This window comes from Hemibagrus wyckioides, linkage group LG24 (assembly GCF_019097595.1).
Source record: "Hemibagrus wyckioides isolate EC202008001 linkage group LG24, SWU_Hwy_1.0, whole genome shotgun sequence".
Classification (NCBI taxonomy): domain Eukaryota; kingdom Metazoa; phylum Chordata; class Actinopteri; order Siluriformes; family Bagridae; genus Hemibagrus; species Hemibagrus wyckioides.
Genome location: NC_080733.1, coordinates 10,653,462 through 10,679,082, shown reverse-complemented (window position 1 = coordinate 10,679,082; position 25,621 = coordinate 10,653,462). Strand labels below are relative to the sequence as shown.

Sequence of the window (25,621 nt, the reverse complement as noted above, 5' to 3'; positions counted from 1 at the left end):
CTCAGAGCAAGTGCTCACACCAAAATAGGTGAATGCAATGCTCAAGAGCTATGAAAGTCTGCTTTTATACATCAATATCCATAAGAAACACTTTCCTGGCATCACTACCAAACCCATTACTTGACATGAACTCAGGACCCAAGCAGCTCAGAGCCAAGAAAATACTAAAATGTGTAAATAGCCTAAGCATGAATGATTAAACAAGATGAATGCATATATTCATGTCAAGTGTCCTGTGAGCTTTATTTCTGACTGGCAAACTACTTACAAACTTTCTAAATAAATAAATAAATAAATAAAATAAATAAAGTGCCTCCTATTTTTGTCTATTTATATCTATTCAGAAATAATTATCTGTTCAATCTGAATAATCTAATCATATTCTGTTCCATCCATAATGAGTAAGTATCCTATACTTGAGCAGCATCGCATAAGCAAGAGGGCTGCTATTGTGAACGTCGGCACAGATCCGATTCGTCTGCAGGTATTCACAGATTGTGAGCGTGATGCTGCTTTTATAGAACAAATGAATTTCTTCAAAATGTTTTTAAAAAGAAGAAGAAATGTTTTAAAAATCTATGTTTTTCTCTCCGATAGACCGTTGCTCATCACTATTTATTTGTTTGTAATTTTTATTTCCATACCAGCTTCAATGGCTATTTATTAATCAAACATTCTTAATTAGAAATAATCCTGTACCTGACATTTCAGAAAAAATATTGGGCAAACATTTTATATGTGTTTGCTCTGATAGAGCGTTGCTTTTTGCTGTTTTTTTTTTTTGTTTGTATTTATGTTTATTGCCATACCATTCGATATAAAAATATATAACATTCGATAAAAAAATCTGCACAATTTGTGATAAAAATTGTTCTACATCTACAAAACAAGTCTTTTAAAGTTATATAGTTTATTGCTATTAGTCTCACAGTCTGAGTTTGTAGTAAGTATACTGTAGTAACTGTTTCAATGTAATAAACTATTGCTAGAATTGGAATTTTAGTATTTAAAGATCAGTCAGCTAATCTAAATCTAATCTAAACACTAACTGCATCTTTTGTTCTAAAGAACATGTGCATCAAAGTACATCTGGACTACTGGTTATCCATTTCACTTTATAGTTTAGTATTTCAGCTGCACTGACACACCTAAAACCACATGAGAGTTTGAGTTACACTGATGCCAAGCTAAATGTGCACAAGAGTGGCTCAGAAAACGAAACCAATGTCTTAAATTCCGCATCCAGCTTTATCACCTCACAAAGTGTTAAAATAACTCTGAAACTTCGGTCTTTTTAGTGGGAAAGGATGGAAGGCAGGTTGGTTGATGGCAAGCGTAGGGATTTAATTTCTTCAGCGAGCAGAAAGGATTTTATGGTGAAGTTTCAGCTCAGTAATTCAGGCAGCCAGTACATGCAATCCGTCTCCCTGGGGAGAGTTGAGGACACACCATGCTGGCAGTTTAGACACACTAAAGCACTTCCGCAGAACTACCATTTCCACAGAGATATTAAGGAATAATTGACGCACGCTAGTGAGTTTTACACCGATCTAAATCCGACTGAAGAAATCTCAGAGTTATGTAAAGATGACACATGACTAGACACGAATAAACGTGTTCATTAAAAGTTATTTCGGAAGCCGAGCATGACCACGTTCACACTGTGCCTAAATGAGTAGCATTTATCGCTTTCTGTGTGTGAAGACAGGAAAGGGGGTTGGTTAGCCATCGCTCACATCCTATATGGATTTCAAAAGACCCTCTAGGCACTGCATTTGACACCTCCACAAAGGGCCCGGCTGTGCAGTGAGAACACGGACAGCGCTGCTACAAAAGACCAAGGGACCTTTATCTCTGCTTGGGAAACAAAAGCCCAGGATATAGCCACTGGCTCATTACTACTCAATCCTGCTCTCATTTCACTCTCACACACCTGCAGCGCAGATCCGAGAAAACACATTTGATATGCTATTGTCTTGATTAACACAGGTGCTAGCGTCTGTTTAGGTGCCGAGTGAGAGTTCTCAAGGTTAAAGGAGGAGCCTTCATGTATTTCAGTTCACTCTGCAACAAACCAAACCAAACCAAAAACAAAGCTGTATATGACAGACTAAGTGATCCAAAGCAGAACACATGGTCATGGTGAAAAAAGAAGAAACTTACATGTTATAACTACATGTTAAGCTTTGAAGGGTAAGCAATAGGCTGAAAGACAATGCAGTAGTAAAAACCCATTTGTATATACAATTGTCTTATTTAAAAAAATTCCTCATGTAAACTAAGCTGAAAATATAAGGTAAGGTACGGTACTTTGTTATTGTATACAATACAACAAAATTTATTTGGCAACACCCAGACAGCAACAAAGTCATCTAAACACCAAACTATGAAGAAATTTAAATTAACTTTAAAAAACTATTATATATATATATATATATATATATATATATATATATATATATATATATATATATATATATATAGAGAGAGAGAGAGAGAGAGAGAGAGATAGATTATATATAATATATATAAATATAGATTGCACATAGGTGAGTCTTGCTTATTTGAATGTATTACTGAGATGTTTGATTGATTGATTGATTGATTAATGATCGACTGCTTGCTTAAGACTGCTCGACATACTTCGGACCCTCTGTCACTGGACTGCTGAGGTATGCTGCCACATGTTACATGTGTTACTTGTCTGAAAAATTTAGACGTTCATAGGTCTTGTCAGACTAAAATAATACTATCTGCTTAAAACTACCTTCCTCATTGACACCTTAATAAACGTTTATCAAATACATGCAGTGTTACACCACAGAGGTGTTGTCTCCTACTTTATCTTAACCTTAAACACTTGTCTTGCACATTACTTGTTTTTCATCTAATTCTCCATATTATTCCTAAATCTCTGTATTTAGTATTTTTCTGATATATTTTCTTATATTGTTATATTCTGCTATGTTTTGTAATATTTTATAATTTTGTTATTTGATATATATTTTGTTATATTTTTGTACCCTAATTTGGGTATTTTAGTATTTTTGTTAAATTTCTTCCTATTTTATCTATTACCTGTGTTTGTGGATACTGCTGGAAACTGTGAATTTCCCTTTGGGATGAATAAAGTATCTATCTATCTATCTATCTATCTATCTATCTTTACAATTCTTGGTCACATGACAAGCTTTTATTGTCTTTTGTAACTCCAACAGAGGATGAAATGTTGAGGGGGTGAGGCAATGACTGTTTATAGCTGCTATAATCCAAGTGACAAACAGCATTAAACGCAATAAACAGTAAGAAAATGATCTATTCATGAATCATCTGAAAACTGAATAGAAAATAGTGTGCTTTTTTGTAATCAATTCTCTACATGGTGTTATAGGAAAATACTAACTACAGATTGATAATATTAACACCAGGTCATGTTTAATCCTTACTTACTAGAATAACATTATTAAATTGTACCACTGCCTTATGCAGTTGCTTATAGTCTGTATTGTGACACAGTCATAGCCGTGTGATAGTTTTAACCCCTGGTACAACTTGCACATCAAACAGAAGAGAAAGAGGAGGAGGAGGAGAAGAAGGTGTAAGAAAGCCTGTAGTGGTTGTGTACATGTGTAAAAGGATAAAAAAAAAAAATAAAAATAAACCAAACAATGTTGAGCATTCTGTTAAAACTAGAGCAAAACTAACTATCAAAATATTACTACAAATATTTTGCATATTCAACTAAGAATAAATGAACAGAGCAGAAAAACAGAAGATGTTTAGCGTTGGGCCTCACGTTTGTTTGACTAACGTGCTCTAGCTCGGTCATGTAGTAACCAGGATATCCTGTCAGATGACTCCACCGAGGTTCTCCATCTCAGCACTTTACACTTCAAGTCTACTACCATTCAAAACTCCACACTGCAACTGCAGCTTTAATCTCCATCCAATCGATCCAGCAGAAATACTCGTGCTTATGTTAGCATAAATTTCAAAATAAACCGTGCTGGACTGATTCAGATGCACTGATGTGTGTGTAGAATTGTTAGATGCACTCAAGTGTTCAAAATATGATTTATAGGCAGTTATAATTTTCATGAAGTGATACAAATACTAAAAAAATAAAGAGCAGATGCTTGCTACTTAAAATGAAAGGTGGGTGCTTCAAAGCAACAAATATGATACTAAGAAAGGCACAGATGCGCTTGTTACAAAAATACACTGCTAAATAGAAGAATAAAGGTGGAGTGGGTTTTAATAAAATTAAAAAAAAAAAAAGAAAAGAAAAGAAAGTCCAGTGTGATGCAGTGCAGCTAGGGTCAGGTCAGGTGGAGTAAAGCAGGATATGAAGGACATAAGAAGTGTCTAATCTGCCTGAGGCAACACCCTAAAGCCCTGAAACCTCTGCTGTGAGATAAAGAAAAACTCACCCGGAAACCTTCGCGCCAGGCTGCTCTCTCCTTCTTCTTTAAGCCGATTAGTGCCAGGAAAGGCAGAATGCAGCTTCTGCTCAGATATACATCAACACCAAGGCAGCACAAGCTACTGCAGCCAAACTGCAAACAGCTTCCAAACTTTCTTTCAATGTGGCTAAAGCGAGAGAGAAAAGTAAAGAGAAAGAAATGAACAGAAGGAGGAAGTAGGCGTTCTTCAGAGGAAGAGGAAGCGGCCTGGTGGCACCCTTGAACAACAAAGCGCCAAAATTCAAAGTTAAGATGTAACTGAAGCAATGGAGAGGAAACTGACTCAAGCACAAGCCACTCAATGCAACTGAAAAACTACTGGTCAGTATGATGAGGGAGGAAAAAAACAAACCAAAAAATAAAACAGCTTTAGAATTTCTAGGAATCAAGCTTGGTTTCTTCATGGCAGGTTTACTAGCAGGCCTGACAAATGTACGAGATTGAAGCATTTCATAATGTTTCAAAACAATCCCGAGTCATGAATTCAAAGCTCATCAGATACACTTTTAAACAAATAAAGAACGATGATGAAAATGAGCTCTGTGATTAGTTTATCAGAACATAATCGCTTCCTAAACTGGGGGCAACTAGAAGGCTTTATGACAGGAGAATGGCTCCGAATGGCTCGGCTGAATAGCAGAACTAAAAGCACTGCGTCCCAGAATATCACCAACACCGGTTACAGTGTGCTAATTAGAACGAGGGCAAAGAGAAGGGGAAAAAAACACCCTGAACAAGAGCTGCTGATTACAGCATGCTAGCTTCTTTAATTTCCTACATCCTCTGAATCCTGACTGAATGCTCTTATTACTGAGGCAACGGTATGAGTTGCTCTCTGCTCTCTTCCTAGCTCAAGAGTGAGGGGAAAGAGGTAGGAGTCAAGAGCATGAGCTACAGCGATCACTGCATGTGTGTATTAAAGTGGAGGGAAATGATGGTGTGTTTGGCTTTTTTGGATAACTGGGATTCAAGCCACCAGAGCTCTGCTGAAAACAGATACTTTTTAATTTTGTACTGGATCTATAGAGATCAGTGGGACTGCAGGGTGCATAATACATATCCAAGTGTATATTCTGAAATTCTGGAAAGGTATGTTTCTAGTCTAAAGTAACAGTCTAAAGTGTGGTGGGTTCAGCAGATGTTAACATCTTGATGTCTCATTTGCTACTAAATGTTTACCTTGAAATTGACCAAAATGAAGTTAGGTCTGTTGGGCCTTGAATTCCTGAACATGATTGTTTAAGTAACATATCTATTTGACAAACAGGAAGAAAAACTTCTTCAGATAATTGACCTTGCTATGATCTTGACCCTGTTTGGCTCCATTCCAAACTTCATGTGCTGGCATGTATAAAGCCATTCAACCGCTCGTTCCTGAGATATCACAAGACGCGTGGGAAGACAACACAGACAAACCGAAATCACCCCCTAGTCGAAGAGGCATGTAAAAGACATCTTTAGTCTGAAGATCATAAGACAGAACATGCAGTGTTAAAGATAACAAACCACCCGCTGATTCCAGGAACTGCGTAGTTCTAATCTTGTTAGATCTCAGTGCCACTGGGAATCACAAGATCCTTACTGAGTGCTTTGAGCTTATGGTGGGCCTTAAGGGGATTGAACTTGACTTCCTATACACAAGACTTTCATAGCTAATTTCAGCAGCATGTTTTTATATATAGATCGGTTGGCTTTGGAGTACCCCAAGGATCAATGTCCAAGGATCAATGTGACCAAAAACAACGGCATTACAAACAGCCAACTACACACTCTTCCCAAAGCCACTGTAGGCCAGTATTTGCACATATCTCATTTAGTCATCACTGTGTTACAGATCTCGAATAAGTTTTAAAGTTGAAATGAAACTGTGTTAAAATTCTTTAACTATGCTACCTATTACTTTCACTGTGCCAGTATCGGATTTTCCCCGCAGGAGCCAGTGTATGAACTTTTTGTCTATGCAGAAGTTTAACAGTTAATCAGAATTCTTAAGCATGCAAGTGCACAAGAAGCATCAGAGGATTGGGTTGTGGGTAGAACATCCAAGGTTGCTGTGAAACATCCAGCATACTGTACCGAACATCAACAGCCGGTCAGATTCGAGCTGCACAGAACACCTAACCCTCTTCTCTAGTGTTTTATTATTCAGGGAAAATTCAATGCCGTTTCATCGAGATGTTTACCGTTACATTTTCAGTGACTGGTTGAAGCCATTAATTATTAAGTATTGATTAAAAAAACATGTTCACAATCCGAATATGTCTGGAACACTTTGGTTTGTCAGAAATGTTCCAGAAACTTGGTAGAGACGTGCCTCGAGTGAGCAATGTGGTGAATTAGGGGTCAGACAGATGTGTGCAATGCAGTAAACAACTGCATTTTGTTTTTCCAGAAAATAAAATGCAGCTAAATGTAAAAAAATAATAAAAAAAAATGTGACCTTCCGCATCACTGCCTTGCTAAAAACTCCCCAGCAGCTCTGGATTGAACAACAAGACTGCAGTGACGGTGTGAATGATTCACACACAGCATGGGGCATTCTGAACCATTATTGCTGCAAGTCAGACTCATGCTGTGGCACAAAAAAATTTAAAAAAAAAAAAAAAATCTACGTTAACCTAAAACATCAAATAATCTGCATTAGCAATTTTCACTGAAGGATTGAACTGCGGCCTCCCATCATTTCTCTAAGCTTTACCACTTAATAAGTAAGCTTCTAGGAAGAGATGACAGAAGTCTAAACATCTGACCGCTGTGATCCATTTATCCCCTATAATCTACATAAAATCCTCCAAAACAGTAGTCTTATGTAATGCTGCTGCAGTATGCTCTTAACTGGCCATGCTTTATCAGCCTTAAAGTAGCAAGAAAAAAAAAGCAATCTGCAGTCTTCAAATGAAATCCTGTAGTGTTCTCAGTAGCAACGGTGCCTTGTGTAGTGTAATATTATCCCAGTTGAGGAAGAGAGGAGAGCAGAAATAGCAGCAGAACACAAAGCTGCAGTTTAGCTTCCATGATATTCCGGTCGCAGTCGATAAAGTGACTTCCAACAAAAAAAAAAAAAAAAATCAGACATTCTGCAGCAAAAAAGTCCAGGCGGCACATGGCTTAGTGTTTATAGAACAACACAAGCCGACTGTCTTCGAGTGTCTATAGCTAGCCTTCATCATATTTGTTTATGTGAACTGAACAATTGGCAGTAGTAGGTCCTTCAGATCTTCTTATCAAAGCAAGAGAACAGAAACCAAAAGAAGCAAGAAGTGCTTCACAAGAGCACACACACACACACACACACACACACCTCATTTCTCAGCTTCTCAATATTTCACAACAACCTCTCAATGTTTGCCCAAAAAAAGACCATTTAAATTCCAAAGACATCATTTAAACTTATACAGCGGCATGAAAATGGCGCATAGCCTCGTTTGTTCGGCTACATCCCATAATTAAGCCGCGTAGTACGGAACTAAGTAGTGTGCCAATTAGTCTCAGCCTCAGGCACTCTGTGGCCCGTGGAGCATCTGAGCCAGAGTTTCCTGGCCACAAGCTTCACAATAATGAAGGCTGCAGTCACACTTCCATGTCACAGTAAGATTTTCAGTTAGATATAGTGACTGGACTGAACTGACAAACATTTCCTGAATACTGTCTTTAGAGGTTTTGTTGGAAGCTGTTAGTGGTGAGGAAACGAGATGTGCTGATGAGCTAGGAGGTTTAAAAAAAAAAAAGACGTGTGTTTGGTTGTTTTAACTGCCGGTCAAATGGCCTCTTTCTGTGAAAGCATGCAGGTATTTACCGCATTTCTGACAAAACATATCAGACTCTCTAGCCAGTGGTAGAATTCCTACTTGTGATACTCTGTAGATAGCATACTTTAATATACATACTGATACCAGCACATGGTCATTAATTTTATTTTTATTTAGTACAATATGCAATTTAGTTTCCTAAGTTTGCCACGGTTCCAGGCCAATTAGTGCTTTCTTAATGGTTTATAAATATAGATTATTAGCAACGCCTAATTTGCAGAGCTATTTCCTTTCACACAGATATGACTAGCACCAATTCATTTTAATGCAAATTCTCACACAAGCTGGGCAGCGTTTATCAATCAGTCAAGGCTGGCCCGTATTCTCAAACGATAGCTAGACGTGTCAGGGCTCTGTTAAGATCAAAGGCTAAGCAACCTAAAGGGTCAGTAGGGCTTCCACTGTGAATATGACCTCTCAGTGTGTGACCTTCTGCTACCAGGCCCAGGTGCTCAGCAGGCAATAGGCTAATCACGTCCCTCCTTATAGAGCCCAACACACACTCACTACAGGAAGGAGAGAGATCAGAGGACTCTTTCAAGCACTAACGCCAAAAAAAAGGGATGCTGGAACTGAGATTGTTTGTTGTTTTTTTTATATGTAGGCAGGTCTATGGTGGAAGACCCAGATTCTAGGAACTCTATTTTGGGAAGTGCATTTCAAGATCTTCACAGATGACATCTTTCACTTCACTATGCCAATGTTGTTAATGTGAAAGAGTATACATCAGGAACAACCTGACTGAATTACCATAGTGAACTCTATCACCGTGATTAAATGAAGATCCTCCGTACTCTTGAATCAATCTGTCAGATCACAGTGGTCTTTTCCACTTAATTATGTTTATCTAACAGGGGAAGAGATGGGAGGAGAGAAATTCTAGAGATTTCCTCTACATCCCCATAAGACCAGCATGACTCTTGGCTCACTGAAAGGGGTAATTGACATAGCTGAGGACTTAGGCCCTAGGCTGGAGTCATTCACAGCTGAACAACAGCTCTGTGTCAGGAATGTGAGCTTGGATGCTAATGGTCCAACCAGCATGGTCTGGATTTTTTTTTTTTTTTTTATATAACACTCTCCATCAGCTGAGCCCTCCATGGACAGTAGAGGCCAAACTCTGAGTCTCAGAGGGTTTATCATTCTCGGAGAATAAAGTCAGACGAAGCAGCAGCCATTTCTTTGACACTCGACATGGCACATGGTTAGGAGCATGGTGGAGATCGATAAGTTGGTTACATGAATGTTTTCCGACCACAGCTGCGTGTTAACAAAATCAGAGCTGACCTCTGACAGCATGAGCCATTTGTCCTCAACCCTGGCAAATAGGCAGACAAAGAGGAACCTCCCCTCTATACCCATTGTCCTCCTCTAAACAACTCGTTAGTGGTGGAGGAGGGAGAGGTAAAGATCTCCAGAGAAAGAGAAAACCTTTATTCAGCAGCTCTGAAAGCAAAAGCACTATAATATCGAAACAGCTATGAATGCACAAATGTGAAGGCACTGCTGCACTCAGCACTACTCTGCACAGAGTGGGCTGGAGTGGGCAGTTTTGGGTATGGTGAAATACAAAATATAAAAAAATAAAAAAAAAAAGTAAAAAAAGAAAAAGTTCTAAACAGCTCTTTCAGAAATATTCAGGGTTATAAAAAGCACTAAGTGGCCTGGATACGTGGGTTATGAAACACACCTTAGACTGAAAATAAACTGTTTATTAGGTAACCAGGATATCAGAAAATCACAGTTTAACCACAGAGCACCAGTTCCTTATTAAAGTCCCACATGATGGCGAAATGAAATAAAGGCAGAATCTTCAATGTAAACGTCAGGAGCACAAACAGAGGACTGAATTGTACATCAGGAATCACAGTGGGGCAATGCTAAGCCACCTTGTTCTTTTCTATCGCTCTTGGCTTCCTGCCCAAGTACGGCAGCATAGCATGTACGATGGTTTCTGTTGTTCCAGTTGAAAAGCAATAGTGGAACATAAAAGAGCTCCGGTTTGGCTTCGTTTTTGAAAAGGCACAGAGAATAAAGGAAGTGGAAGAGCACATTTCCCCAAAAGTAAAAATAGGGCATGTCCAGGCTCTTTAGCTACTTTAAAACAACAGTGATCAAATGTAAATCAAGGATAATTTAACAAAAATACAATCATCAGAAATGACAAACTAAGCAGTCACAATGAAACTAGGAATAAAATTAATTACAGAAATTGTACCTATAGTATTACAAGGTCACATCTAGAAGAACAGACATTTTGAGATTTTAGAACTTTCATTGCATCTAATTTCTTTACATCCTATTTAATGCAAATATATTCAGACATTAACTAATGTATTAGCTTTTTCTGCTGGAAGGAAGAGGTTTAATAGTTGTATTTTTTAAGACAACTGAATGTAGCTGATTAGGTATTTACAATATTCACTGCAGTATAGTATGAAAACATACAGTAGCAGAATCCTACACTATATAGAAGAAAATAAAATCATTTCAGTGACTTCTATTTGCCTACTTTGAACCAGCACAGCTTCTGGAGCAGCTTCTCAGTATGCATGTATGTAAATTATTGAATACAAGACCTTGGATCAGAAAGCGACAAATTTTCATAGACTTTAATTCATTTTTTTTTAATCCATTTTATTTACCCTCTCTTTTCTCGTTGGTGATGTTTTGACAGGGATTATACAGAAAAGAAAAATATACAGGAGAGAAAAGGAATATTTAAAAAGACAGAAGTATGCATTTATTCTCCCTGAAAGTCTAATCATCTAAGAGTTCATGGCACTGACTGAACAGTGTTCATGAAACAAAAACAACTACTTTGAATTGATGCATCGTATTTATAGCATTCAAATGATCGCTAATGCTTATGCATTAAAAAATAACTGTTGAAAACATTCACTCATGGTAGCCACTTACCCAGACATCTTTAAGAAGACATTTTATGTAAATGGAAGACATATTTTAGTTTAATATCCCGGCGGCGGACCAACAGCAATCCTGTCTTGTAGTACACTTACCTTTTATTACCCTCATCAACTATGCATAAAACATCTACAGATAAATGTTTATTTCTTCTCTGGCTTCCTAATACTGATGTGTCAAATCTTTACTATCAGCACCTAAACAGAGCCTGGGTACTTCCTGGGAACAGCTTATATCCTGGCTGATGATTGGCTATCCAAGAAAACCATTAACCAAGTTAAAATAGAGTTGTAAGCAGCGATTAAGGGGACCAAGCACTTTCTGGATGGTACCCTGTACTTAACTTGAAGGTAAGCAGTCAAGCTGGTGCTGAGCTACTGCTTCACTTCATGATTTCAGCAGCCCTCCCAGGCTGCAAATAATTCAAAGCTTTCTGATTGACATAACATGGAATATACTAGGTTTCAATGATTAAAAGTATGGCTAGGAAGCGGCTTCACTTCCTGTTTCGGCATTAAGTTCACTTGCATGTTATAGAGGAAACATCCTGGATATCAAAAATCAAGAAACACCTTCTGTTTGGATCGATCTTGCAATGCAGTGATGAAGTGATTTTGTGAGAAACGGACAAAGGTAGCAAGAGACGGAGCAACAAAACTGTTCAAAATGGTGGAAATGACTTGTACACCAAAAACTACTGTGTCGGTCACTGAGACTGTCCATCACGCTGCTGGAGTTCATGTACAAAGTGTCTTGTAGGCTGCTAAAGACCCCTATGTGAAAGTACACTTATTATAAGATCCCTGTACACCTTTAGTGCTCGACTTATTATAATCCATCCCCAGTGATGAATTTTATGTGAATAACTTTTAATCCTTTTAAATAAAACGCCATACTGAGCTGAATAAATGTATAATTTAAAGTTAGAGGGAAGGTTAATATACAGTGTAGCTCAAATCTGACCTTCATTCATAAAAATTAGTGGTGCTTTTACAGGGTTCTGGGAAACGCCTGCATGCTGGAGCCAGCAATGAGCAGCAGAATTACATAAACACAGTGCTGGAGCTAAACACTCTGCCTCCCTCATTACTGATAAAACCTCGAGGATAATCCTTTCCCCATCGCAGAAAAGGAACAAGCAAACAAAAACATTACCATAACTACAAGACGTTATGTTCCATTAAGCTTATTTGCCCTACAGCTGAACTCTTTTCCTCTATCCCTTTAAGCGGAGACAAATTCATATTTGTGTACTGCAGCATGCCAAAATGTGTGTAAAACTACCGCTCTGATTATTCCTATGTGAGGTGAGGCGAGGCGAGGCGAGGCTAGTCCACATGACATGAGGAGTGCTCGGCTTGGAACGGCCTCGTCACTGCTCCAGCTGCGGTCAGACTTACAGACAGACTGAGCTATTCACGGAGAATCTAGAAAACAAACACACCAGTGTTATGCGGCCCAACATACTGCTCATAATACATCACACGGTTAAAAGATTAATGACGGCTGTCACTTAGCTAGCGGGTTCCCAGGCCCGAGCGCTTTCACACTACGGACTCTGTGCCTCTATGCTGAAAGATCTGCTAATGTGTCCAGACCTACACTTGGTTGGTGTACAAGGGAAGATTCTCAGGCAGCTTATGTAGTAGTGTAAAATAAGGTCACAGATCTCAACTACAAAAATGGAGATTGGACCATATGGCTGAACATGTGCTTCCTATGCAGTTATTCAAAAGGGAAGTGAGACTCAATCACGGCTTTATCCGTGCGATTATGTCAAACAGAGGTGGAAATCATTCATCATTCTATGATTTTCATTTCAATTTAAACAAAATAGAAATTTTGATACAATTCAGTATCAAACCTTGAAAAAAAAAAATTCACAGAACTACTTGTGAAGTATCACAAGTATCAAGCAGGTCACATGGACAGAACATTGGATCTGCTGAGGTTGTCTGAGATTAGCGTGAGATCTCAAGAGTGAGTGCTGGAATGTTAGCATTTATATAGAAATAATCACTGAACACAGAGCATATGAACTGATTACATTTTGGAACTGATCAGGTCAAGATCATAGCAAGGTCAAATCTTATGGTCAACTTTATAACGGAGGCCAATTTTGAGGATATTTCTGGCTTAATAAGAAGGTGGTGGTGGAGGAAGTGGTGGTGATGGTGGAGGTATCCCTACGCTGACAACTAATTCACAGCAGAATTATTATTCTTATTATTTTATAATTTTCTGTTATATGTATTTATTTAACATTTATGGTAGGAGTCTCCAGTGTCAGGACCTTGCACCACATTATAATGTTTTATACCTTACATATTATACTGCAATTTCATTTTATTCAAAATGGCCTAGATTTGCACACTTTCACATTGTGATGTGTTTTTAGAAAGAGTTCTTTTAAATAAGTCTTGTGTAAGTCATGTGTTGGTCTCTTGGCTGTTAGATTATAGGATCAGTAGAGTCATGGGTGGAAGGCTGAAGGCTGCAGTATGGCTATCTGAAAAGAAAGCGATATTGTGCTTTCTCTAACCTTGATTCATATTGATTATTTTTTATTTATTTCTCAGCCTACATTATGTTTTTTTTTTCCCTGGCTTGACCTCTTGCTGCTTTCAAAACATATTATTTTCATCCATCATGAAAAACACTAGTCCTAATGCATTTCCATTACCTTTTATCAACACGATACTGACGCAAAAAAAGGGGAATTAATATGGCCCAACATCCTAAAACCATTAAACAAAACAGAATACATCAGGATATCTCTTCTAAACACCATCCTCCTGTTAGTGTGATGAACAGCCATAAAAACTCAAAGAAAAACAAGTGGGCTTTTGTAATCAAAATGAAATAATGCTTACATAATAAAATAGAAAAATTCACTAGTGTTCGTCAGCGAGATTGTTTTCTGCAAGAACTGACCGGCATCTATGAATTAAATACTTTTCCCATCCATAATCATTTTCTAAAAAACCATGATGATCTCTCTTTCCTGTAATTGTGATCAATAGCAGCTTATATCATTGTGCAGCAAGACCACTGTGAGCATATCAAGGTTCTACATGAAAACTACTATAAAGAAGCTGTGTGTTTTTTTTTTCAAACAATTCAAAGCAAATTTGATCCCCTGCTCAATGTGAAAAGTCAAATTAGACACTCTTGCATCTGAAGAGCAAAATTAAAGGCTACACTAACATAAAAATTCAGTATTACCCTTTTTAAATGGCAAGGTTAGCATTTCTGCTAATCAGAGCAGCACATCAGAGAAAATCCCCGACGGGTTTTGCTAGCCTAGATTGAGACCTGGAAAGTTCCATGATTGATTTATTGCTATTTTTATATGTCCTACTTCAAGAAAAATGGTTCAGCGCAGATGGGGACAGCAAGGTACAGAACGTCTTAAAAAAAAAAAAAAGATATGTCCAAAATTCCCTAGACTAAATTAACAAGTTACCATTCAGCCTGATGAACACAGAACACAGACATGCTGCACTGTCTGTTTCCACTGCAGGAAACTATTGTTAGCGGTAACAAAAATAAACATGTTTCCACTTACACACACACTCTTGCCCAACCCCACCCCCCCAAAGCACACACACAGACCAACACAGACACTGGCATGTACACACACAGACCCACACACACACTGGCATGTGTACACACAGACCAACACAGACACTGGCATGTGTACACACAGACCAACACAGACACTGGCATGTGTATACACAGACCCACACACAGACACTGGCATGTGTATACACAGACCAACACACAGACACTGGCATGTGTACACACAGACCAACACAGACACTGGCATGTGTACACACAGATCCACACACAGGCACACAGGCATGTACACACACACAGACACTGGCATGTACACACACAGACCAACACAGACACTGGTGTGTGTGTGTCTGTGTGTGACCCTGGCATGTACACACACAGACCAACACAGACACTGGCATGTACACACACAGACCAACACAGACACTGGCATGTGTATACACAGACCCACACACACACACTGGCATGTGTACACACAGACCCACACACAGACACTGGCATGTGTACACACAGACCCACACACAGACACTGGCATGTGTACACACAGACCAACACAGACACTGGCATGTGTACACACAGATCCACACACAGGCACACAGGCATGTACACACACACAGACACTGGCATGTACACACACAGACCAACACAGACACTGGTGTGTGTGTGTCTGTGTGTGACCCTGGCATGTACACACACAGACCAACACAGACACTGGCATGTACACACACAGACACACACACAGACCAACACAGACACTGGCATGTACACACACAGACCAACACTGGCATGTACACACACACACACACAGACCAACACTGGCATGCACACACACAGACACACACAGATACAAATACACTCACACAGACAGACACAGAGCAACACAGGTACGCACAGACCGACCCACACAGACAGACACAGACACTATAAGGCACACTAACAGGATTAAACTCCGCAGTGCTCGGTTCTTCTCTCCACTCCCTCACAAACCTGTTTTTTAAACATAGTAAACTTCATAGCAGCAGATCTAATGCTACAGTCTCCACACAATATGACTAACACACTATAATTACCACGCAGCACTATGACTGAATGATCACGGCCTGTCTACGGCCTTCTCCGAGCTCCAGTCTCCCTCTTTAAGCCCTACATGATCCGTAAGGACTGAAGCAGCACACTGACACTGAGTCTCTCTCTCTCTCTCTCTCTCTCTCTCTCTCTCAATGGCTGCAGTCTTAAAACGATTCAGTCTGTGACTGGCACAGGGAGGGAAACAAAGACGACACTGTGATTTAAACCACCCCCACCCCCCACCCCCCACCCCACCCCCCCACCCACACACACAAAGCCACCCAGCTGTCCTTTACCCCTCCTTCAGCCTCACTGTTTCTAATACACACACCCTTAGCTCAGAGTCCCAGAGGTCCAGGGCTTAACACGATGACCGGACAGACAGAAAAGTCATCGCCACCAGAGCACTGCCAGTGGGAACGCCCTTAAACCCCACCCACAAGACCAGGCTGCTGTTAGTATGTGCCCACACACACGCACACACACTTTTCCTTGTCCTCAGCCCTGCCCATTCATTGAGGCCCTCTATTTATTTTTCTTTAAGGTGGTTAAATCTTTAGGAGCATAAACTTTGATGTGACTGCCGTTTGTCTATTTTCAGCTAGGAACAGAGGCATGTTGACCTACCACTGTATTATTTTCTGCCCTTTCATGCTTGCACTTTTTTTTCTTTCTTTCTTTTTGCAAACATATGGAAGGAAAAACAAGTCGGAAAAACATGTCAGTAGAAAAAAATAAAAACTCTTTAGCTTTGCAAAGGAGCTTGTGATCTGTGATTACCTGGTTATGAAAAAAAAAAAAAAAAAAAACAGCTAATAAACTGCATACTGCTCATGAACAACAGCTGACATAACACTCGCATCCTCTTCAATGTTACTGTGAAAGAAGCCAGAATGAATGCATACGTTAAGAGAAATAACTGCTTGATATGTGTTTGTTAAAGCAGGAAACGAATGCGAGCACAATGTGGGCTACAACAGGAAGTCGCCTGACTCTGTTCTTAGACATTTCCTCTGCACAGTGGATGGATGTGAGTGAGTGTGTAAGTAATGATTTACCAGGGAGCAGGGCTAGTCCTAAATAAGTGAAAAACCTAAGAGTAATTTTCAGTCATTTAAAGATTTATCGATTATTGGGGACCAAAATAAATTAATTAATTTAATTAAATCAAAAAATAAATAAATATAAATAAATAAATAAATAAATAAATAAAAGGCAAATGTCTTTGTATTTTTTTAAATGAAATCTATGGCATGAGTTGTATCATTTTTGTTAGCCTTTTTTGTTTTTACTAAAATTTGTCACACATTTCAAGAAGTGAGAAGATTACACCCTACAAGGTGTTTTCCATCACGCTAGATATGCTTACAGAGATATGCTTAAGAGTTTTACTTCCTAGATAGTCGTTGTGGCCAGATATATATTGCTTAAATGACCTTCTACGATATTAGATATCTATGGATAATTTTAGCCTGAACTGATACAAGCAGCAGAGAACCTGAAGGTAACCCACATGGACATGTGGGTTTAAAAAAAAAAAAAAAAAAAAAAAAAAAAAAAAAAAAAAGGCTTGACTGAAGACTTCATGGTGTCTCCAAAACCATTTCAATAATCTCAAAAGGGTGGGCCTACAAAACATGGGTCACAAACTGGTGGTCAGTGCTCCGGATACGGACCCAGCCATGTATTTTTAGCGGATCGAAATGAGCACTCAAAAAAAAATAAAATAAAACACTGCGGCAAAACCAATCAATGCATGAAAATAAACTGATGAGACTTCGCATTTGTAGCCGATCCTTAGTCACGTACTGTACATTTTGTGCAAACTGTTACACAATCTGTAAATAATGCACATATTCGGGATTGAAAAAAAAAGGGATGAGATTGTGCAGAATTTTTTTTATTGTATTTCATTAACCTTCTCTGGTTTAATCAGAAGTGTTGTTTAGATGACTGGACAGAGAAGTATGTGTTTATTTTCCATATCCAGTTCATAACACATGTCTCATCTGTTCAGAATGTGTGCTGCTCTTCGAGTGATATTGTGCAAAAACTAATCAGAAACACTTCAAACTGATGCGTCTTATTTGCAGCCGTTTCATTCAGCTGGACTGTCCTGAATATTTTTGATCGTAATCAATCAGGAAAAAGCTGAATTGTTTACTTAATTATTATCTGACAATACTATCAATTCTAATAACGAGGAAATATCTATGAGAGCCACCAGATTAAAGCTCTAGTATAAAATAAATATCTTTGTTCTGAGCGAGAGAGAGAGAGAGAGAGAGAGCGCGAGAGAGAGTACAAACTTTAGTACTTGACTATAATGACACAAACATGTGTACTGAGGTTTGTTTAAACCCTTAAACAATCCTGCTTTATTATTTTTCTGCAGTTAAGTGGTAAACTGGTGATGGAGCGTACTGTAGACAGATGCCTCGTCTGGCACGGGAGAGACAGAGACGGTGATAATCAGCTCAAACAGAGCATAACTAAAGCACAGCAGCGGAGCAGAAAGCCACCTGACATGTATCCCGACTAAAGCGGTACGCCACGTCGAGCATGTCTCAAACAGAAGAGTGGCATGAGAGCATTCCAGCAGCTCGCATATGTACAAAAGAAAAACAGATTCACAGTCTGTTACACCGCACGGCAATTCGTCTCTGATTTCAGGCCTCACAGAGAGAAAGGGACTGCCTGCAGATGTACACACACTGCTCATGAGGTTTCAGTGCTGTCAGAGGCACAGTGAGGTCACATGGCGCTTGTTAGAAAGCAGCAGCGCATCAGTGCCGGCGTTAGGAGGCTCAGGAGAGTTTCTGACAAAAATGAGGAAAGATTCATGCCACGGAGGTTTCTTTTAACACAGCTGCACTGGCATGGTCACCTTTGTTAGATATGAAAGGAGGAAAAACAAGTCACTGGGAGGACTCGGACCGCCTGCGGCGGCCAGATTCCCGACATAACCGGTGATGCGTTTTAAACAGGTCGAGTTAATGAGTCAAAAGCTGTCAAACTGACTAAGAGTCACTAAGTCCATTAATTGTGCTTCCAGACCCATGTTGTTTGATGCTGAATGCTAATGAATCTTTATCTTTTTGCAGTTTGTTTGGACAGAGGTGATAACTCCATCCATCAGCATACTCAGGCAAGTCCTCAAACACGTGAATCAGCTCCAGATTTTGGAAACTCAGATTTTCAAATGGTGACAATTTTTGAATGACGGAGCGAACGTTTTCTAATGTCTGTCTTTTCCGATGTACTTTTTATGGCCTGTGATATCCATTACAGGAATAAACATTCACATCCTTATGACCACTCCAAATAAAATGCGATTAATAATGCATGCTCTTATCAAATAATGCGTTCGTTCAATAATACAATAATGCAGTTTGTGTAGTCTTAAGTACAAAATAAGATGTTGAATATTATACTAAAACAGCATGATGTAAGTGGTTTCATTTTTGCAAACGATTTGCTTTCTTTCCCCATTAATTTAACATCACGCTTCTTATTCACGCAAAAGTGATCCGTTTACAGTTGCGTTTAATGATGTGTATAATGATCACTTACTTTACAGTACCTATAACATTTCCTCAGCAGACACTTCATTCTTTCACAAAGTTTATAAGGACGTTAAAACAAAAGCAGATTGCGTTACCGAGAAACTGGAACAGCAGCATGATTTAAATGCTTTATTATTAGCTTTAGATTATGTGGAGCATGCACTGGTTACAACTGGCACAACTGAATTTCAGCAGCAATCCGCTGTAATAAAAATTCACACACGTGAATTCAATTCAAATACACGTGTGTGTTAACAAGGAAATATACACCGATCAGGTTATAACATTGTGACCACCTGCCTAATATTGTGTTGGTCCCCCTTTTGCTGCCAAAACAGCCCTGACCCGTCCTGCACTGTGTATTCTGACACCTTTCTATCAGCACCAGCATTAACTTCTTCAGCAGTCTGAGCAACAGTAGCTCGTCTGTCGGATCGGATTACACGGGCCAGCCTTCACCCCATGTGCATCAATGAGCCTTGGCCACCCATGACCCTGTCGCTGATTCACCTTGGACCACTTTTGATAGATACTGACCACTGCAGACCGGGAACACCCCACAAGAGCTGCAGTTTTGGAGATGCTCTGATCCAGTCGTCTAGCCATCACAATCTGGCCCTTGACAAACTCGCTCAAATCCTTACTCTTGCCCATTTTTCCTGCTTCTAACATCAACTTTGAGGACAAAATGTTCACTTGCTGCCTAATATATCCCACCCACTAACAGGTGCCATGATGAGGAGATAATCAGTGTTATTCACTTCAACTGTCAGTGGTCATAATGTTATGCATTTTCAGTGTATATAGACCAGCACTTTATGAACAAAAATTATTTACTTTTAGAGCAAACTTTAAATGGCTTAAATAAGACAAATTTAGCATCAGAAAGGAGGAAAATAAAAGCTTTTTAAGCGTTGAGAAAGTGCTTTACTGATCTTAATATATGGATGGTACTGGCACCAGGGAGAAGTCTCCTGTAAAATGTCAGACCAATCAAGAAACACCAGCTGTACTAACCATTTGATGCACTTGGAAATCACTTCAACGTGAAGCCAACATGTAAAAGATTCAGTGTGACACAAGATCCCTGATGAAGACTTGAGCAAATGAACTAGGTGTGAAAACAGTGTGACATGAGCTTTATTTAGCCCTGAAACCTGGTGCTGTTCGTTTAGGAAAGGTGTGAACACACCAATCACACTGTGCTGGAGACCGCAAAAACTGAGACCATTTGGCCCTAATCTGCTTCCAGCAAGCCAGAGGCGACAATGGCGAGGAAAACCTCCCTGAAAAATCATTGGATAGTTGTGGAAAAGTAAATGCAGGCAGTTATAAAGTTAGAATTGTTCTGAGTATCAAGGAGAGATTATCTACTGTTTCAGTGTTGAGCCTTCGCCCTAAAATGAATCAACCGAAATCACTTCAAAATATTTCTCTGACTTCCAATCATCCACAGATTTTCTCTGCATCCGTCCACAGATCACAAAAGCACAGATCAAGGTCACTAAAAAGCTATGTGGATTTAGGAGTTGAAAGAGAGTTGTTTCAGTCTGGTCCCTAATTACAGCTCTACAATTCATTTCTAATGTAGAAGCATCACCTTGTGCTGCGCTCAGATCACTTCTAACCCGAACTCTCCAGCATTACAAACGCATCCCCTGAGCAGAGGGAAGATATTCTGCATAACGCAATTCGTCATTTTTTCCCCAGACTGTGATGGTCTTATCAGTTAATATCAAATGAGGCAAATGGACTAAATAAAAGTGTCAAAAATGGGTTAAAATGGAGTCTCTTAAAGGATTTGGGCCATGCAAACGAATAACTAAAATTACACAACCACACAGACGGCTTGTCTGCTTTAATACGGAGCTGCCTTTGCTAAGAAATATGGTTGTGCATCAAGGGGATTAAAAAAAGATCTGCTGTCTATACCGAGATCTGCTGCAGCAGCTCTAGTGCATATTTTTTTCCAGTGAATCTCGTCATAAATGGGTCATCCACCCCCCCGCAAGAGTCAATGAAGTGTCCACGTCGCAACTGCGCATTTCAGCCTCGGACATTCGGTTTTATGTGCTTTCTGCGGAGAAAGTCAAGGTCAGTGTGTAAATGAGGAACTCGGGGCAGTGTAATAGAATCTGCACTCTTTATACTGTAACAGATACTACGCTGATGTGCACACAAAAGCTTGGTGGGGTCTCGCGTGAAAACAAAAACCTTAACAGTTTTCATGCCTCTCTGCTCGGAGGAGAGCAATGCAGAAGTACAAAAAAAAAACCAATCATTTTACATGGAATCTGATAGAGCATGGTTCATCAACAAACACAAAAATAAATTAAAAAATGCAGGCAAATTCAGACTCCTAAAGCAAACAAGCTGAGGTCAGCAGCGTGAGATCAGACTGCAGCTGAGAAAGAAAGAAATTCATGACTGCTAGAACTTTCTGCAAAGTCAAAGCAGGCCAAGCCAAGACTTTTTTTTTTTTCCAAAGGAATTAATGTGCAGTGCTTTGAACGTGGCTGCAACCTTTCGCTTCCACTTCACTGCTGCAGTCATCCAAATGTTCTCTTCACCTTGATAAGTTTTGGTTTGACATGCCCTGCATTACAAGAGGGAAAAGAGGCTTTCTCTCGCTCTCTGGCACACGCTCGTACTGTACTCATTCACTGGATATCAGCACCGGCTCATTCGAAGGCAAGGTCCCACGCTGTTCGTCACACTCCTCCCCCTTTAGACAGAACCCCGGTGAAATAGTGCCACCTTGCACGATAAATCCAACGCACCTGCTAGGTCTTGGCACCTACCCAGTAAATCTCGACTTTAGAGAAAACCTGGGAAAAACAAGTTCGAGACCAGAGCCACGAGTGCTGCACTTTAAATCCACATGATCCATGGAGTGCTATCAGGATCGCAGCAGGATTTATGTGGATCTGCGTTAGGGCAGTTCATTAGCGGCGTAACGTAAGATACTCGAATACTCGGGTAATGATAAGAGCTGGAGAGGTGGCACAGACGAGTAGATCACCGCGGGGACACGGCCTGATTATTTCTTGCACGCTAGGTCACGAGCTGCCGCATATGCCGACTATCAGAGAGGGAAACTTTTACAGAAACCCCATCGGCAATCCAGGCGAGCACAGCTGGATGGACTCTGAGCACGCAGCTGTAGCAAGTGAACATCTGCACAGCGTTTCCTGACTGTCTGAGCAGCCGATGCCAGCACCAGCAAGGCCAGATCTTCTTGAGAAGCGAAGATATGTAGTGCACTGTAAAAGAAACCCGCCAGACAAGATAAGCTTATCGTTTCAAGGAATTTGGTGTCAAAGTTCACTGTCTTAAAAACATCCACAGACATTTTAATGAAAGAAGAAACAAAGTGTAATAACCCCACTCAAACTTCCGCTGAATTCACTAATCGGACAGATCAGAAAATCTGAGCAGAAGACGACATCGGTGCATCTACAGAGCATGCATGACTGACCTCTCTCTGTCTGAGATGCCCACATGGTGCACTCCACTCGAACAAAGCTAAACACAATAACGCATGCTGGAAGATTCAGGAATGTTCAACCCAAATATATACAGTGCAAATATTTCCATCTCCTTAGAACACAGGAAAAAAAGTTGATTTAAAAAACATTTCTAACAAAATGGCCAAACAGTACATGATAGATTTTAACAGCATTGCCGCTGCACAGCTACTGGGGTTTCTGGTGGTTCTTTGGTTTTCTCCCACTTTATAAAAACATGCCAGAAAGTGGAGTACTGACTCTCAGTTGCCCCTGGATATGAATGAAAGTGTAAATAATGTGTGTGTATGATGCCCTGTGATGGACTGATGCAAGAAGTATTCCCACCTCATGTTCCTGAGAAAGTCTCTGGATCCACAAAGATCCCAACAAGATTAACATGTTTACAGAAGATAAACTTTTTCACCCACCTTTTTCCTTTATAACTGCCTCTATCCTGCATCGTATACCTCTATAGAGTTTGATTTGGCAATATAATGCTATGACATCAATATCATCATCACTATTGTCACTGCGGTCAGGTGTGAGGTTAACATCTGCGTTGTTACTCATAAGTAAATCAGAAGGAACTGACGAGATGTTAAAAGCAAATTTTACACCAGCTTTCTTTGTCTTTGTTAAATAAAGGCTGGACAACACTCTCTGAAACTGTTCTAGCTCGTGATTTCACTTCAGCACCATCTCAACAAAACAATATATAATGATATACTGTACTTTGCGTATTATAAAGAGGTTTTGAAGGATTGTCATAGGATCTTTTCTCCTTATCTTCTGAAGATCTTTTAAACAACTCAGTTAGAAATTCTTCTGTTCCGACTCAGAGGCAGTCAACTCTTGACTGTTTTCAGATCAGTTGCTGATAACCTCATAGCTCCTGTAGTTTATTTTGCTCTCATGTATCGTCTCGGGTTTTTCAAATGGAAATCCGTTGTTTTTTATAGGCAAAAAATTACCTACAAAAACACCATAAATATGTTTAGCAATTAAGGATTAAGGATTTGAGTGTCCTGGAGCTTTACTAGATATGTAAATGCTTCTCGAGAGCAAAGGTATTTGACTCCCCCGACTAAGCGGTTCAGTTTATTTGTCATTCACTGATAAGCACAGTGAAAGCTAGAACTGAATGTGCTTACAGGCAAAACTCCTCGTCTTTTGTACATCCCTTGCAACACTGTGACACCGACACCTCCATTTGCACCTGTCTTCTTCTGTAATTAATCTAGAGGCGGTAATTACATGCATGGCAACTCTCATTTCAACTGAAACAGCAAATTAATCGGAGCCTGGAAACTATGGACAGAGTCGTCATCGTCATCGGAGGAGGAGGAGGAGGAGGGATGCTGATGTACCTGCTGTCTGAGAATACCTGCTGGTCCCTAAAAGCCTGGTGGGCAAAATGCTTCAACTTCTGTGCAAAAAGAATTAGCTACAGACAATGACAGCGAGGAATCTATCAGCAGGGGAACAATTTACAAAGTCACAACTCTGTTGAAGTGAGTTGGGATGATTTAGATGGGGGGGGAAGGGTGCAAGGAAGAGAGAAGTGAAAATGATCACAGACACTGCTGAAAAATAAAAGCGGAAAGTGAAAGACTGAGAAAGAAAAAGTGTGTGTGAGAGAATTGCGAGCCCTGTGCAGTTGTGTGGTGCTGGTTTTAGGCTGCGATCTTTAAAAGCTCAAATCGCATCAGTCTCAAAGACAGCAAATCTAACAAGGTCAGAATGTGATGTGAGCGTGTAAGGGGCATAAAGGGGCTGTCACACTGGCAGATCAGTCTGAAAAGGAGCATGCTTTGCAGGTCACGTGGAACGGGAAGGGCAGCGCTGGTACCAAACCCGAGACTCTCTCTTTAAGAGTTCGGCTGCAGTGGAATTGTGAACACAGCTTGTACTCCTGATCATGAAAACTGTGCACGTGTTAAGTTGATGATTATTAGTTTCCACAACACAAGAGTGGCATGAATGGCAGGGGAACGTGGTGTAACACAGAAGAGATGAGCTGCCCCGACTCTGAAACCAGACCAACAACCACAACCAAGAATCAGGTACAGGACACTGCAATATTCATCCTGCATCTTTAGTAAGAGCTTTTCCCAAGCCAGGATGCCAGATATTATCTCAGATATTCAAGCAACTATTCAAACAACACAGTGCCCAACCTAATTCTTAGCACACACCCAGCTGCTTTCATAATAACAGATAAGGCCCTCAAATAAGCAGTTAGGCCCTACACACTAACCACGTGCTCAAATGTCAGCATCGACTGTTATTAACCTGATGAGTATGCATGACTTTGCAGTGGTTTAATTAGCAGCCAAAAGTCTACAGTGTGTGTTTCTGGGTTGCTGGATACACACCAGAGCATGATCTCTCTCTGACAGTCAACAGAAAAATCAGAAGAGCTAGTATGAAGCAAAGGCGGTGGTGTCTGAATGACTGTCAGCCACACAAGTGACTCAACTAATTCAGGATGACTGGAATCTGCTGTCAATGTGAAAAGACGGTCTTCTGACAAAACGCCTTAAAAATAAAGCATGCCAAAGAATGCGGCATTTTTTTTTTTTTGATAGCTGATCCACTTTCACAAAGAAAGAAGAAAAAGACATGCAAGTAGAAGTAGAGAATAAAACATTTGGGGTTGGGGGGGGTGGTGTTATAGGGAAATAATCAATGATGGGGTGATG

The 25,621-nt window shown here is 39.9% G+C and overlaps 1 protein-coding gene across 7 annotated transcripts in view; it reads right to left on the bottom strand.

Annotated features, from left to right (window-relative positions):
- The window catches only part of elmo1 (engulfment and cell motility 1 (ced-12 homolog, C. elegans)), an 85,270-nt gene that overhangs the window by 57,001 nt on the left and 2,648 nt on the right, over positions 1 to 25,621 (bottom strand). Inside the window, exon 1 of one of the 7 annotated variants that reach the window (XM_058377579.1) lies at positions 4,431 to 4,633. The exons of the other annotated variants lie outside the window; for them this stretch is intronic. The gene's annotated coding sequence lies outside the window, so the exon portion shown is untranslated. Of the gene's footprint in view, positions 1 to 4,430; positions 4,634 to 25,621 lie in introns of those variants that run through there. 7 annotated transcript variants of the gene reach the window in all.